This window comes from Phyllostomus discolor, chromosome 12, assembly GCF_004126475.2.
Source record: "Phyllostomus discolor isolate MPI-MPIP mPhyDis1 chromosome 12, mPhyDis1.pri.v3, whole genome shotgun sequence".
NCBI lineage: Eukaryota > Metazoa > Chordata > Mammalia > Chiroptera > Phyllostomidae > Phyllostomus > Phyllostomus discolor.
The window spans coordinates 14,630,824-14,646,999 of record NC_040914.2 but is presented as its reverse complement, the minus strand read 5'-3'; the positions used below and the strand labels follow the sequence as shown (position 1 = coordinate 14,646,999).

The 16,176-nt window shown below is 39.9% G+C and overlaps 1 long non-coding RNA gene across 1 annotated transcript; it reads right to left on the bottom strand.

Moving 5' to 3' along the window:
* Positions 1-3,412: 3,412 nt before the first annotated feature.
* On the bottom strand, positions 3,413-14,954 carry LOC118497742. The gene is made up of 3 exons (XR_004900276.1): positions 14,838-14,954; positions 7,279-7,281; positions 3,413-3,424 (listed from the first exon to the last, which is right to left on the bottom strand). It is a non-coding gene; the product is annotated as an uncharacterized LOC118497742 (long non-coding RNA).
* Between the last annotated feature and the right edge of the window lie 1,222 nt (positions 14,955-16,176).

Sequence of the window (16,176 nt, the reverse complement as noted above, 5' to 3'; positions counted from 1 at the left end):
ACACTTTGGTTCACAGCCCGTGCTCAATCCACTGAGCTATGCCATCCAGGGCTTAGTTTAGTACTTTTTATTCAACTTATACTTCAGTTGATATTTCATGTATTATTTCATACCTATTATTAGACTACAGTTGAATATAATCAGATTAACATATTGAAAGTATACAATTTATGGCCTTTTCTCAGGTCCATGAACCAGACAAGTTGTACCAGGAAAATAGAGACCATGTCCCATATATTAAAGTCTTCTCATGCCCTGTTGTAATCTCTTTTTTCTTCACCTCTACACCTCCTTTTTAGTGTTAAGGAAAGTCTCAGTGGATTTTTTCACTATAAATTCCTTTGCATTTTCTGGAATTTTCAATGTTTTTATTATAAAATATAAAATTTTCAGCTGAGATTGGCTTCTTCACTAAATACAATTATTTTGACATAGTTCATTCTATTTATGCTCTAGTTATATTTCATTCCAGGGTAGCATTGATTTTGTTTACTGCTTCATCCTTTTATGGTCATTTGTGTTGCTTCCACTTTGGGACTATTACAAGTAAACCAGCCATGAAGATGTCTGCAGGAAACTCTATAATGCAAACAATTAGTAATTAAAAAAACAATCAATAGGAAGAGAAATGGAAGGTAGAGAGTTCACCATGCATATCTGGTTTCAAGGTCCTATGGCTATAGCCCCACCCAGAGGTACAGAAACACCGACTTCTTCACATGAAGCTGTGTCTGCTACAGCCCACCTTTTAGTCAGCACAGTAGCAGAAATAATGACCCCATCTCAATTCTAGCTTGTAAACTATGAACCAGTGCACCTCAGAAACTGCATTTAATCACATGTGGCTTCTCAATCACTAGGAGTAGGGGAAAGGTAGTGTTTAACTTTTCAATCCCTCTGAAATAAGAGGAAACCTAAGAAAAAGGAAGGATATATGCCAGGTGCCCACAGACCACACATGACATGTCTGAGTCCAGCTGCAGGCTGTGTGACTCTGGGTGAGTGACCCCACCTCAGTAAGCATCAGTTTCCTCATGTGATGTCATAAAAATATGTTTGGACTTCTTTCTTGGATTTTAGACAAGGACATCTAAAACTCCTGGAATTTTCTAAGTGATGTGGGTGCTAAGAGTACCTTCTGTTGTGATGAGGCAACTCTTGGCAGGCCTCTGGATAGTTGCAGAGTGAGGGCAGGTCACCAGAAAGACCAAGTTGTGATCAGAAGCTTAGAATTTTCAGCTGTCAATGTAAGAAATACTTCAACCTGAAGAGATTTTTTATGAGCTTAATCAAGCCAAAGAGCATAATTGCAGGAAGCAAAACCACAGTGGACTGAGAAAATGTTCTGAAAAATGGCGATTTTCCACCTTATTTTATACAGTACAGTCAAAGGGAGAAGTCCACATGGTTATATTAAATCCACTGGAAAAGATTAGGGAGGTGGGAGAAAGTAAAGTGTTCAAATCTCTGACACTGGGTAAAAAGTAAAACAAATACACACATAGAATCGTTAGGTTGGTTGGTACAGAATCATTAGTGGTTAACAATGAACACAATAAGAATAGTGATGTGAAGTTATGTGGTCTCTGCTATGGTGCACTAGGGGTCAGGAATAAGAATTATTCTGACATTTTAAAGGTATGTTGTGCCAGAGGCAAAAAGACAATAACACACTCAGTTAAGGTAAAGACTGAGCTTTGTCAGGAAAGATAACAGCCTAAGACATGACTGACCAACATGAACCACTATGGGTTAAAGGTTTTAATTTCAGACCATTCTCTGTGGTCACCTCAGGTCTCTGAGTTTGTAAGTCCCACCATGACGTCCTCTCCTGAGCTTGTCAGGTTTGGTATGTGGTCCCTTTTTTGTCCACACTGACCCTTTTGGTTATAAATCAACTTAAATAATGCATTGGTGACCAAATTTTTGGTTACATAACATTGTCTCAAGTGCTAGGAAGGGAATCTTAGGAAGTCTTAGTGGTAGCATTTGTCTTGCTGAACAATAAACCATTGGTGATGCAGGAAGACCACAACCTTGGATGGAAGTGAAATCTGAATGGACTCCAAAGGAAAAAGCAGGTAAATGGTAGGCAGTCATGTCCCACAGGCCTTATCAGAAACACACTTTGGATCATTTCTATCCTATAGGCTTTCATGATCTAAGTTGTGCTGTGTCATTTCTCTGTGTTTTGCATCTCTTACTACTGTTAATTGTAGTTTGAGAACACATTATACACCAACCCAGTTTTAATCATCTGACCATATGATGGGTTCTTATTTACTAAGACCAATCTATTATTAATTATTAATCTGATTTCTGCTAGTTCTATACTTTGAAGCTATAACCTTATGGTTTATTTGTGGAGTAGGCTGTGAGACCAGAAGTCTGTCAAGTATAATTACCATCTAAAAGTTCCACAGGTGAGGATGTTACAGAAGGGACCTGGAGTTCATTACGTCCCTCTGTCACTGTGGATATTTTGCCCACCACCATGAATTGGAACTATGACTCTCAATGCTAGAGTTTGGTTGAAAAGAAAGGAACTATTTATTCCAAAGTTATATAGACTTAGAGTAATGACTTAATGTCTGTGTTAAAATCCCAAAGTCCCTTAAAACACTCACAAACATATAGTCCTTTCTTCTCCGTGGTAGGCCAGTGTCATAATCTGCCAATCAGAAGTACCCATCCTCTAGAAGAAAAAAAAAAAAAAGAAGCAGAAGCCTTCAGCTCACTTCTTCCAGTTTCTCTCAGTAATCTGTTCTGGGCTGGCAGGCTTCCACCAGTGATTAGTACTATCAGCGGTGTCAGTGCTGGGATCTCAGTTCTTCATCCAAAACTATGTCACATCTTCTGGTGACCCACCAGCAAGAGTACTCTCACCCCTTTCCTTCCCTGCAAAGTCTTGTATTATTCCTGTCCCTAGTCCTTCATTGTCTCTACTGCTTCTCAACATGGTAAAGGGAGCCCCCAACCCTATATTTTTTGGTCACCCTGAGTTTAGTACTCCTTTACAAACTCAGTAAGGGGGAGGCCCGGCTTTACCCCATTAAAAGGTGGACAGTAAGAGTTTCATAAGTAAATTTCCTGTGCTTCAGCAGCAGGAATGGAGGGCCATGTTTTATAGCCACTCTGGCTTCCATTTGAATTAATATAGTTGGTAATTCTTGTTCACTTTGGGTGTAAGGGCATTCACATCATTGGGTTCTAGCATTTATTCATAAAATTCCTTTGTCAAGTTTTCTATTCCAGTGACCTTGTACAACTTTCCTCGATCTTATTTTGTCTCTTTTTACTCAGACATAACCAACTTATTAAGACAAAGCACTTACTTTTTATGCCTCTTAACACTTACACATGTATTTACTTCTTTTTGCAATAGCCTTTCTTCTAAATTTCAAAATGTTACCAGAAAGGGAGTCTGGCAGAGAGTGGGTTTACCTAAGGGTAGCCAGTAGTACAAGGATTCCTAGCTTTGTGCAGGCAGATCTTCACAAAATAAGCCCAGGTTATTTTGAAGGTATATTTATTAAACCTGTGGACACCAAAACACAGATGGGCCTAGAATAAAAGGAGAAGCAGAAGAGAGACTGGGTGGGGCTGCTGTGGCTCTCTTGCAACACTATGGAAAGGATGTGAGGCTAGTAGCGGCTGCTGTCAGCTTATTGCAGAATCATATAGGTAAAGACTTGTGGAAAGTTCTAGGGGTAAAGTTCATAGAGAATTCATATAAATCTAAAAATTCCAATGTATGCGAGGCAACATTGGGTATACAAAACATTTTGAACAAAGGAGAAAAAAAGGGGGAAATGGTGTCTTCTATTATTTCACAAGTCACAATGAGTACTTTACAGGTAGTTGAGAAGAGTAGATCCTACAAGACAAGAAGATTTGATCTGTGCAACAGAGAATTAGTGAGACACAGGGGGTATCTAGCCAACAGGTGCCTTCCTGAAGCCCTTGTATTTACCATGGCCCCCTCACTTCACCACAGGTGCTGCATTGGCCCCTTCTGCAACACATAGGACCCTCATTCATATTATTCAGCTTCATTCTGAATCTCCAAACACACATTCCTGCATGGTACCTTTAGAGCCCTGGAAACCAGAGAATCTGAAAATCTTCTCACCTCCCAGGCCTTAACATTTCTCATCTGAATCTGAGCAGACCCCATTCCTTTATGACTTCAATCTGTGTTCACCTCTGCTCACACACGATTCACTGGTGGACAGGTCCCCAAGGATCTCAGCCAAATACACCAGAGGCCATAGGGAAAAGGAAAGGATTAGAAATAAAGAACAGATTTATTTTTCATTTCCCAATTCTGGTGGCAGGATTTGAGGACAGGCATGTGGAATTTGTAAAGAGAACAACAACAACAATAACAAAGAATGAAGACAGTGATGTCTGCACTGAGCTGCACATCAAAGTGGGCTTGAGAGAGGTTCATTCAGTACATGCCTGTGGGTGGCTGGCATAACAGAGACCTGCATGTTCACTAGAGTAGTTGAGATTAGTGGCAGAATATCTTTTATAGTCTCTGTGATCTTGTTTCTTGAAGACATGTGTGGAATGAGTGCACTGTTGATGCTAAGGGCGCTGTGGAAATGTGCCCTTTCATGCTGGCAGGTCCTCATGGATTCTGAAGCAAGGCTGCTTTGAGGCAACCTGGCTCCCAAGAAGAATCTGGGAAGTCAGGTCATCTCCTGCTGTGAACATGAAGTCAGAAGAGAGGGAGACAATTGCAACCCTTTTTTTAAATTAACAGGATAAGGAAAACATTGGAAGATGTGAAAATATGTTAAGTGTTGACACTTTGAGGAACATATGGTCAGTTAGTACAGGGAGGTTATGTTAAAGAGAATCTTGCATGAAACCAGTTAAAAATAAAGGTAAGACTTTATTAAAGACAACACAATAGAGCAGTGAGAGAGAACTCAACATCTGTGATACAAAGCTTGGAAGGTTTCAGAACAGAAGGAACCATAGGAATATGTGTTTGCTAATTGACTTTAAGCAAAGAAAGGCAAAACTTTGCATAGAACCTTAACAGGAGATCCTTTTATGTTTTGACTGCAAAGTTCCTCAATTGAGGTAGGTTTCTGCTCTTCCTCAGAGACTGCCACACCAGGAAGATTAAAAGTCAAAGTAATGGGCCCGGTGTTTGAGGCAGACATTCTTTGATTCTTAATACTGGTAAGAAGATTGCAAAACCACTTAGGTATGTTTGAAAAGAAGATAAAAAATTGGCAATAACCAAATTGCAGTTACGTTTTTAGTGAAATGGTCTAAAAAAAGATTTCAGAAGCCTACAGTTAGAAAGTACCTGTATTAAGATTCCAGACTCTAAGGGAACATTAGGTCCTCTAGGTCATAACCCAAATGCCTTCTTCACAATAGAGGGATCCACAAGTAAATCTGTTTCAGCCAAGAGCCAGTTTGCATCTCCTTCAGTTCCTGCAATTTTTAAACATGTGTCAGTTTCTAGCAGTGTAGGCACAGGGGCAAAATGGCTGACAGTCCTTGAACAGAGCCAAGATTGCATCTTTCAGGATGCTGTACTTTTACATATCTCTGCACTCACCTTTTACTGTTTTTTTTTGTTGTTGTTGTTGTTGTTGTTCAGATGTCATTGAAAGAAACAAGGACATTCTGTATCCTACAATAGGGCTGCTGTAATTTGCATTGTCTTGATCAGTTACTGAAGTGAAGAGGAACTGACATTTACCACATAGTTTGCTCTGCTGCAGGTTTTTCTATAAAACATAACACGGGAGTTTCAACAGCCTCTTGATGTTAGAAAGCTTCACTCTCACAACACACCTGCAGTAACCCTACTTTTGGGTGATGCTGTATTCTCCAAAAAAATACCAATATAAACATCTGGTCAAAATAGCTTCATAAAGAGTGAGGTTTTTTTTTTTTTTAATTCTATTGGCCTCATTCTGAACTAGGACATTTGAACCAAAGCTTTGTTAGCATTATAAATAGTTCCAGTTATATTCTATTAATAAAAAGGACAAGGTCATGCTAAACTTATGCAAATAAACCTACTGCCATGTAAATAAGAAGACTCAAGATGTTAGAATTTATGAAAAGAAGTCATGTTACAGGGTGCAGCCAAGAGGGGGGACTCCAAATAGGCATTTGAAATGGGGTCCAGAACTTAAGGTGTCCAGGAGATTTTAAGATGTCTTCACCCCCATTCCCCAGGTGTGGGCTGGGGGAAGGGACAAATGGAGCAGGGCCATTGAGAGCTGTTTTGCATAGCAACAGCTTTGCAGCTAACCTCTGGTGTGGTCATTTAACATATCTATAGCCTTTGGCTGGTCGCTTAGATATGTTAAATAGCTGTGGCCACTCTCAGAGCCAAGGGAATGGACATAACTTCCCCACCAAGACGTAACTGGGGGGCAGGTCCCCCGAGTTACAGTGCCTGCGTGGGAGCTCGGAGATGATTGGCTCCAGTACTTGGGGCCACACCTGCCCAGACTCATGATGGCAGTCCAGTAAAGCTGGAAAGGTATGAGTTCTGGCATGTGAAGCCGAGTGTGGGAGGAGTTGGAAATGGGGCTGCAGAGGAAGATTGGCATGGGGATTTAAACCGAGAGGCGGCAGCCATTGAGAGAGAGAACCATGCAGCTGTGGAAGTGCAGAGAGGATCACAGACATTGGGGAGGGAGAACCACGCGGCCTTGACAGAGTGGAGACTCCTGCAGCCTTGAGAGAGAGAACCACACAGCTTTAGCAGAGTGGAGACTCCCGCAGCCCTGAGAGGGAGAACCACTCTGCTCTGGTAGAGTGGGGGCTCCCGTGGCCTGGGGAGAGAGGACCACATGCCTTTGCTAGAGTGGGGACCCCCACAGCTTTAGGAGATAACGGTACTCTGGACTGGGCAAAGGGGGAAGGAAGGAAGGAGTGCGTCTGTTTGTGGGTGTTTTAAGGGACTTTGGGATTTTGGTGAAGACATTAGGTCACTACTTTAAGTCTGTATAGCATTAAATAAACATTTCCTTTCCTTTTCACAAATCTCTGGCATTGAGAGATGTCTTTCCTCTGGCGGCGGACATGACGGACCTGGGGGCTTTTTTTTTTCAATAATAGTATATCATCCCAGGCCCTCCTTGTTTGTTCTGTAACAGTCAGAGAGAAAGAGATCAGTGCTACAACCCACATAGGTGTCTTTTAGCTTATTCTTGTTGTCCACACAATTTCCAGGGGCCCTGCACATGACCCCTGAAAAGGATAGAGCTTGAGTGTCTGCAAGGTCATCACATACTCCCACTGGTCATCACATGAAAACTGCCCATCCTCTGAGGGACTCAGTGACTCCTGCCCTGTAAAGATGATGCATCTGAGACCAGCCAAAGCTGGGATCTACTGTAAAATATAACCTTAAGTCAACAAAAATGAAAATGTCAGCTTTTATTATTGAGCATTTCTTGACTCAATGCAACTCTTCTAAAAATTTTTCACTTTCACAACTAATCTATTTAAAAAGTGCAAAGGATTTATTCAGAGGTTAATAACAGGTGAGGAGTGAATTAGCATTTATATTTTACACCAAGATTGAGGGGCTCACTTTCAAAAAAACTCTGGGGTTGGTGCCATCACACTCATAATTCCCACATCTTTCTCTTGACAAGGTGTATGGTGAAGGTTCTGTAGAGACAGGACAGCTTCATCCTCTTAAAGACCCAAAGGCTCTCACTGATGTAAAAGCCTAAGTGAAGCTGACAACTGTGTAGCAGCCAGCAGCACAGTGTCCTTATGCTCTGTGACTGTGGGGTTGCTGGCTAGAACACTGGCACTCACAGGCTCTGTGGAGAAACAGAGAGCGTGATGGATAGTTGTGGGGGAGCTTTGTCCGCAGAGCCCCCCGTCTGCCACAGATGAGAGTAAGTCTACCAAGACATGATCTGTTTGGGGAGGAAAAGTGGCCAATCTCTCACAGGAGAAGGGCCAAGAGCCTTTTCCTCAATGGCTTTTATTGGGTTCATTTGCACAAGAATTCAGGTAAAGCTCATTAATCATTGCCAGGAAGTAAGGATCAAATAACAAGGACCTCTGAGAGCCTATTTTGAGTCAGGGTCAGATAGCTAAACAGCTGTAAAAAACTTGAAGGAACAAACTTACTTCTTCCTTGGACCCTTATCATTTAATTGAGAGCATTCCAAACAAAACAGGTTTCACAGTATTTTACATATTCTTTCTTAGGCCTGATCACTTGGGGAACCCACCCTTTCCAGCACAGGGCTGCACCACCCTCTGTCATTGTTTCATGCTTAGGTAGAGCAAGGGAAATAAGGCAGCCAAGAGATTAGGAGATTTTCCCACAGGCAAAGAGGACTCAGGCTTTGTCGAAGCTGAGGGGCGAGGGTCCATTACCCCCTTTGGCTGTAGCCCCCAAAGTCTTTCCTTGGGGGCCTCCCAAGTGATCGTGCTTGTCTTAGGTCATTCCCCCCTTGGGGAATCTTACCCATCATTGGCTAACCGATCAAGCTTTGGGGGCCAGGGAGGGTGAAGTAAAAGGAGCAGAAGCAATGCTGCAGCCAGGGAGATAAGCTTTTGTCTCCTTGGTTGCTTAGGGTCCAAGGTCATTCCCTCAGCCTTAGCCTTGGCGGGGATTACAGCTTCTAATACCAGGCAGGGCAGATCCTAACAGATAGTAAGTGGGCTTGGGACCTAGGGCCACCATGCAACTTCTGACATCTCACCCACTCACAGTCCACAGTTAAATTTGTAAAAGTCACCCGAGGATGATCCTCACCCCTGCAGAAAAGTGATTGTCTTTGTTGAGGTGACAACATGTAAAGAGAGTGTTGGACCTTGCCTTTGACCTCATTATCTCCATATTACATGAGATTGTACATAGAAAATCTTAAAACTTCTCCAAAAATTACCTAGATCAAATAAATGAACTCAGCAAAATAGCAGAACACAAAATTAACATTCCAAAATTGGTAATGATTGTATTGAACAATAATAAACTATCAGTAAGAGAAACTAAAAAACAACCCCATTCACTATTGTAACAACAAAAATAACAGGAAAAATCCAAGGTAACTAGAAAAAAATGTAAGCAAGAAGGTAAAGACCTGTACTGTGAAAACTAAGGGACATTGGGAAATAGTTCAAGAAAGATATAAATACCAGGAAGTATACACCATGTTCATGTAATGGAAGAACTAACATGATGTAAATGTCCAGGCTGCCCAGAGCAATCTATAGATATATGCAATTCTCATTAAAACAACAATGGCTTCTTTCACAGTTCTAGGTCATATATTCTAAAAATGTATATAGAACCAAAAGTGAAAGAATCCAAATGGCTTTAGAAAGCTTGAGGGAAAAAGAACCAGGTTGGAGAGATTACAAAACCTTAAATAAAACTATAGTACAAGGCCATTTTAATGGAAACAGGGATGGACTGTGATAGGAGCAGAGAGGTACATTAACAGAACAGAAAAGGGAGCCCAGAAATTAACCCACACCTATGTGAAAAACTAATATTTAATAAAGGAGACAAAAGAATACAATAGAGTAAAGATAGTCCTTTTACAAAATGGTGTTGGGAAAACTGGACAGGTATATGCAAAAAAATGAAAATCAGCCACCAACTTAGACCACAGAAAATAAACTCAAAATGGATAAAAGACTTTAATGAAAGTTGCAAAACCATAAAAATCCTAGAGAAAACATAGGCAGTAAAATGTCAGATATATCTGTAGCAACACTTTCTCTGATATGTCTCATAGAGCAAGGAAAAGAAAGAAAAAATAAACAAATGAAAGTACATCAAATAGAAAACATTCTCCTCAGCAAAAGAATCCATCAACAAAATGAAAAGAGAACCCACTATATGGATAAACATATTTGGCAATGATATATTAGATAAGGGATCAATTTTTAAACTACATAATGAACTTACGCATCTCAACACCATGAAGACAAACAATTTAAAAAATGGGCAAAGTTCCTGAATAGACACTTCTCCAAAGAGGACATGTAGATGGCTGATAGACATAAACAAAGGCTCAGTGTGAGTAAGCAGATGGGTGTAGCCACTGTGGGAAACAACCTGGGGTTTCTTCAAAAAAAAAACCCAAAAAAACGAAACTGTCTTTTGAGCCCAGACCACACTTTTGAGAATACTTATTTTTTGAATAGATGTTTGAAAGTTCTTAGAATAAACTCATGTGATTGTATGTGAAATAAGACAGTCAGAAAAAACAAATACCGTTATGATCTCACTTCTTTGTGAAAGCTAATAAGCAAAATTGAAACAAAGGCACAAGTACATGGAAAAGACTGACAGCTGTCAGAAGGAAAGGGAAGAAGAACTCAGAAAAGAAGGTGATAGCATTAACCTAAGATTATGTATATAGAACACATAGACCCAGATGACACTGTAGTGATGGCCACCAGAAAGAGGTGGGCACTGTGTAGAGGTGGGACCAGAAGGGAAAAATTAAGGCATCAGTAATAGAGTTGACAATCAAAACAAGTAAACAAATAAAATAAAAATAATATCATTTTCAGGTGATGTGTTGCAAACTGGTAATAATGATTGGTTCTTAATTACTATGGTTTAATTACAAATTGAGTAAAATATATGAAAATTACTGTTAACCCTAAAATGCTTAAGTGACAAAATCACATTGGAAATAAATAGTGCTTATGGATACACGATATTATAAATGTACTTAACTGAAAAATATTGTGCATGCAAAAATGATCAGAGGGGAAATTTACATTCATGTGTATTTTATCCCAGTAAAAATGAAGATAAAAAGAATGACTCTAATTTCCATGAGCTTGACACAACTTAATAGAGAGTGGCAGATTGAGGATAAGTTGGCACTTGGTTTAGTGTATGCATTATTGGGAGTGTGAGAAGACAAACTCTAATTTTCAATCCATAGATTTAATGTAATTGAAAAAACTGAAGTAAATACATAATTAAAAATCCCCCATAAATCCAGGAAATTGTCACTTTAAGTTTAAGGAGATAGATTGCAGCCAAGACTGCACACACAGGGGCTTCTGAATGCTGGCAATGAGCTGTTTTTTGATTTGGTGTTTAGTTGTTAGCTTAACTCTGTTTTGTTAATTCATGTGTATGTGGTATGAACTTTTTCTTTCTTTGTAAGTAAATTAGCTTAGAAATTGATATTCTTTGTTTTGTTTCATAATCATTTTAGCTTTGAATATAATTGTTTTATCTTTAATATAAATAATATTTTAATAAAAACATAATGACTCATTTTCAATAAATGAAAAACTGCCCTTAATAAAGCCATTTATTAAAATAATGTCATGTTCTTTTCAAACAAAAAAAAATAATAATTTTCATTTAAAATTTTCGTACTCATTGTTTTCAAAGTAATGAGCATTTTCCTTAAAGAGTATGACATGACCATGTCATCTTACTAACTGTAAAGACATGACCCTTTGAGAATGTAATATTCTCTTTAAACTGTAGTGGCCTTTCAAAATATCTAGATCATGTCCTGTAGACAGTCAATGATCCTAACTTTAATAAATGTGTCCTTTTTTGAGGAATTTGAAAATCTAGTCATGATGTCAGTGAGGAAAGAAACCACACATGATAGACTAGGATGTGTGTCAGAGCCTCAATACTCAGTAAAAAGTAGAAACACTGATCCATGTGTCTAATCCATGTAGCATGTAGAAGCAGGTACAGAGGACAATAGAGAAGTTCAGCAGGGTCTTGTGCCTTGTTATAGGACAATTCCATTGTGAGCCCTTTATCTCTGAAACACAGTGGGAGGAGAGTGCAGATTTCTCAGGGCCATTCCAGAGACTGAGTGGAGTCATAATAACTCAGGAGGACAAACTTTTTAAAGCATTCTACTGTCCCCTCTCCAGAGAACTTCACCCAGTATTTTGTGTCTTTGGTACCTGGTGAAAAAAAAATAATTTCATACTGTGGTTGAATTTGTTTCAGGTTATTCACTGTGCCAGTCATGCAAAATTTGAAGTTTGGTGTCTTGTGTTACATCGCTATTGATATCAGGAAGGAGGCCCTTCCTTACGTGATTCCTTCAGGTTAACGGTACTGGAATCATTCACATTTTATATGCACTAAAACTGAAGAGATTTTACTCGCTTTACAACCTACAATTATTAACAGGTGAGTTAAATATCTTTTTAAATAATGAGCTCATATTCTGCACAGGATTATAGAGGATATAGGCACACAAAACTAAAACTCATACTTGCTGACCCAATGCTGCTGATAGTTCAGTGATGAGGTGAGATAATCAAACAATAAACAAGCAGCATTTAAGATGGTGATAGGTCCTCTACAGGATAATAAAGTTGGATAGAGGAGAGAGAAAATGGATGGGTTTGGGGTTACTTTCATATGTAAGATGGTCTGGAAAAGTTTTTATGACTATGTGACATTGGAGGAAGATATGGAACAGGGACAAGTGGGTCAAGGAGATTTCTGGAAAAGCTTATTTCAGGAAGAGAGAACGGCTTCTGCAGTAGAGCTGGACCAGGGGGTTGCTTGCCATACTTGAAGGTCAGAAAACCACTGTGGCCAAAATAGATGGGATGCAAAGAATGACAGGGAACATATAAACAGGAACCAGATTTTCTAGGGCAGTGCTATCAAATAGTGATTTTTATGAAATGAAAGAGCCTGGGACAGAAAGTACACCAACCACATCACTTAGTGTCCTGTATATCTTAGTCTACAAGATCTTCACTACAAGAGTTTCTGAACCAAAGTAATATGTTCCTTGATAATCTGGCAAAAACTTTGTCTTCTGTGTGGATGACCACTTTGAGCAGCACTAATGTGGGATCTTTTGGATTGTGGTAAAAAAAAATTGCAATTTTTTTTTGATAGAGATACAAGTGACAGGAGGGCTTTGGGAACAAAGGAAGAAACAAAAAATGCCCTGACTTGGGTTTTAAAAGAATTCATCTCTAAAGATTTATATATATTTTTCTGATGTGATTGATATTTGTGTAAGGGAGGCAGCAGAAAGGTCAGTTAGAAGACTATTACATTACTTCATGCAGAAACAATGTTGGGTTGGACCTTCAAGCTGTGGTTTCATCTACACATTGGAAACAGACTGCAGGTGTGCTGATGGACTAGAGATGACTGTGAGAGCAAGAGAGGCATCACAAAAAACCCCAGATTTTATAGCTGAGTGTAGAAAGGATGGAGTTGACCTTGACTGAAAGAGGAAAGAATCTGAGAGGATCAGGGTATTTGGGGTGATGAAGGTCTTGGTTGTGCACATGTTTCATTTGAGGTTCCCTTAATAACTAAAATTTGTACCCCAAAATGGCTTAACTCTTCTTGTATAAGCCCTTTGGAAAGTACAAAAAAACTGAGACACTGAACACAGTAATTCCCAAAATCTATAAAAAAATATAAATGTGACATTTTAAGAAGATGGAAGTGGTTTGGTAATATGTGTGCTGTGCCTCTTCCTGCATTCAGGGCCATGTCTGTGGCGTGTCCGTGGCTGTTCCAACAGAGGTTGCAGAAGGGCTGTGCCTGGAGACTAGTGCAGTCTGCCCATTTCCTGGGAAGTAGGAGCATGTTTTATTTGTGAGGCAAACCTTTGGTCCAGTTTTGAAGATCATTCTGGAAGCTCCACATTCAATCTCTCCCGAGAAACAAACAAACAAACAAAAAAGTTAAGTAAAATGAATAACACTATTCCAAAAAAATGCAGATCATTTATAAATTTGTGAAGATAGTGGTTAACAGACTGAAGATTATAATTTTTAAATTGTATGCTTCTGATATTAAAAATAGCAAAACTAACAGAAAAAAACATGTGAGTTCCCTTATAATGGCATTTGCACAAAAAGTCAAAAAATTTCATTTTCTCAGACAAACCTTAATCAGTGTGTAATGCCCAAAGGGGGCGTTTTTAATGTGGTCACTTGCAACCCCAATGAGATTTTAACTCCCACTGTGGCTAGAACATGAAGTTGTTATTTTCAGTCTGATATTCACAGTATGAGCAAAGCCATTTCCTCTGCCCCTCCTATGGATGTTATTTGTTGTATCTGTCACAGTACCAGATTCTACTGTGATAAGCCCTGTGTCCCCGTCTGTGCTGTTCAACCTGATCACAAGAAGGTCCTGGCTTCCCTGTCTGGGCCACACTCAAGATTTCTGCCTCCAAACAAACAGGGCTTTCCAAATGGAACCAAAGATATCTCTCAATAACATCTTAAAGGTTCCTTATTTTTTAAACCTTTAGGCATTATCTAATCCAAGGTCTTCTCTCCTCTGAGATCAGGACTCAGCTGCTTTTTTGGATCACCAACACGTATACACACACACACACACACACATGCATTTTTCACACCCTGTCTCTGGAGTATTTTTTAAAGACAATAATTTAGTGTAGATTTCATTCTGTCTGTTTACTGCTATTCACATTCAATTCAACTATGATATTTTAAATTTAAAATTCTGAAGTGTATCAGTGCCTGGGAACCATCCTTCTTTGAGCTTCAGCTGTGGGGGAAGTGTGGTCCTGCTCATTAAACACCTCTAATGACAAAAGTGTGAAAAAGCAAAAAACTCTTCCACATCCCTTTGCAGCTCCTCCAGGTTACAGTGTGTTGGTATCACCTCTGGTGGTCACATTACAAACTGCATTCCTCAAGAGGATCCAACCACTTTTTGAAAACCAGGGTCACTCCTACAGGCAGAACCAGAAAAAGTACTTATCAAATGAAAATGCAGGGCCCTTTATTAAAAGTCATTAAGAATTCCATGATGGCAAAAGTAGACATTAAACCTATGACAGCCTGTTCTAACTGACTTCATAGGAAGCTGGCAATTTGTAGCACTAGAAATGGATGTGTTCCACCACCAAGTCAATTCCACCCCAAACTCCTCATAAGAAGCCTATAGAGCTACAATTAACATCATCCTTAATTGTAAATACTAAAGGCTTTCCCGCTAAAGCTGTGTAAAACAAGTCTTTAAAAAATTTCTTAGACATGTTCTCTTAAAGATAAAATTGTATTCTTGCTAATGCTGATGCTGTAGAGACACCGGCATCAGTGATAACAGTGACACCAGTGACAGGATCAGCTCTAGTGATCAGAAGTTGAAGCAAAGCTTGAGCTGGAGGGGTTCACATCCATGACCATTCAGGGATCTGCTACATCTATGAGACTTTCATGGCTCCAATAGTTTGAGACATGCTGCACTTACCCTCCAGAGTAACCAACAAGTGGCTGTGCTTAACCACTCCACCACTGTTAACTGACCCATAGCTCCTCTGTGTAGAATCACAGGCAGTCCACTCTGACTGGAAGAAAAAGGATCCACTCACTTTGAGTTTATCCTGGTCCTCAATCCCACCCCTCACTCATGATCAGCCATCTCCTTGGTTGTCCCCAAACTCCTACTCAGAGCTGACACACAAACTTCCTGGGGCCTGGCTATCTTGTTGACTCAGCTGAGTGAGGTCTTGAGGTACAAGGGTGAGGTCTGGCTTCTCACAGCTCTCCAGGCCATGTGAAAACTGCAACCCCCAGGACACACTTTGAAAACCAGCTGCACACTTCTCTACTGGGTCAGAAGTAGAATGAACTTTTGTGTCTTTCAGTTTGGTGTCACCCCAAGGGCTGCCCTGTAGTCCCCACTGACTTTAGTTAATTTCCAACCCCTTTTGTAGTCTGACTATCCCACACTCCAACCACCCTCCAGACCCAAAACCAAAAACTCCCTTTGCACATATTCTGGGTTCAGTGTGTTCCTTTCCTACAACATTTTATTGCTTTCTAGACTTTTAGCACTCCACAGAATGCTCACTGTAATCCCCACTTGTCCCATATTAATGACTTCTGTCCTATGTTTCTTACTGACTTCTACATCCGATGCTTCATCTTGTCCCACTGTCAGGGAACTACTCTGAATCTTCAAGAAATTGTCCTTTCTCCCAACACTGTGTCTCACCCCTTCATGCTCACCTAAATCGGGACAAATGGCTCCCCCACTTCAGAGCACTAGCTCCATGGGTCTTCCCTCATCAAGAAGGACAGCCCCTCACTCACTTTTTAGCCTTATCCTAAAAGCTGTAAAGCCCTTCTTTTTTAAAGTATATTTTATTGATTATGTTATTACAGTTGCCCCATTTTTTTTCTTCTCCT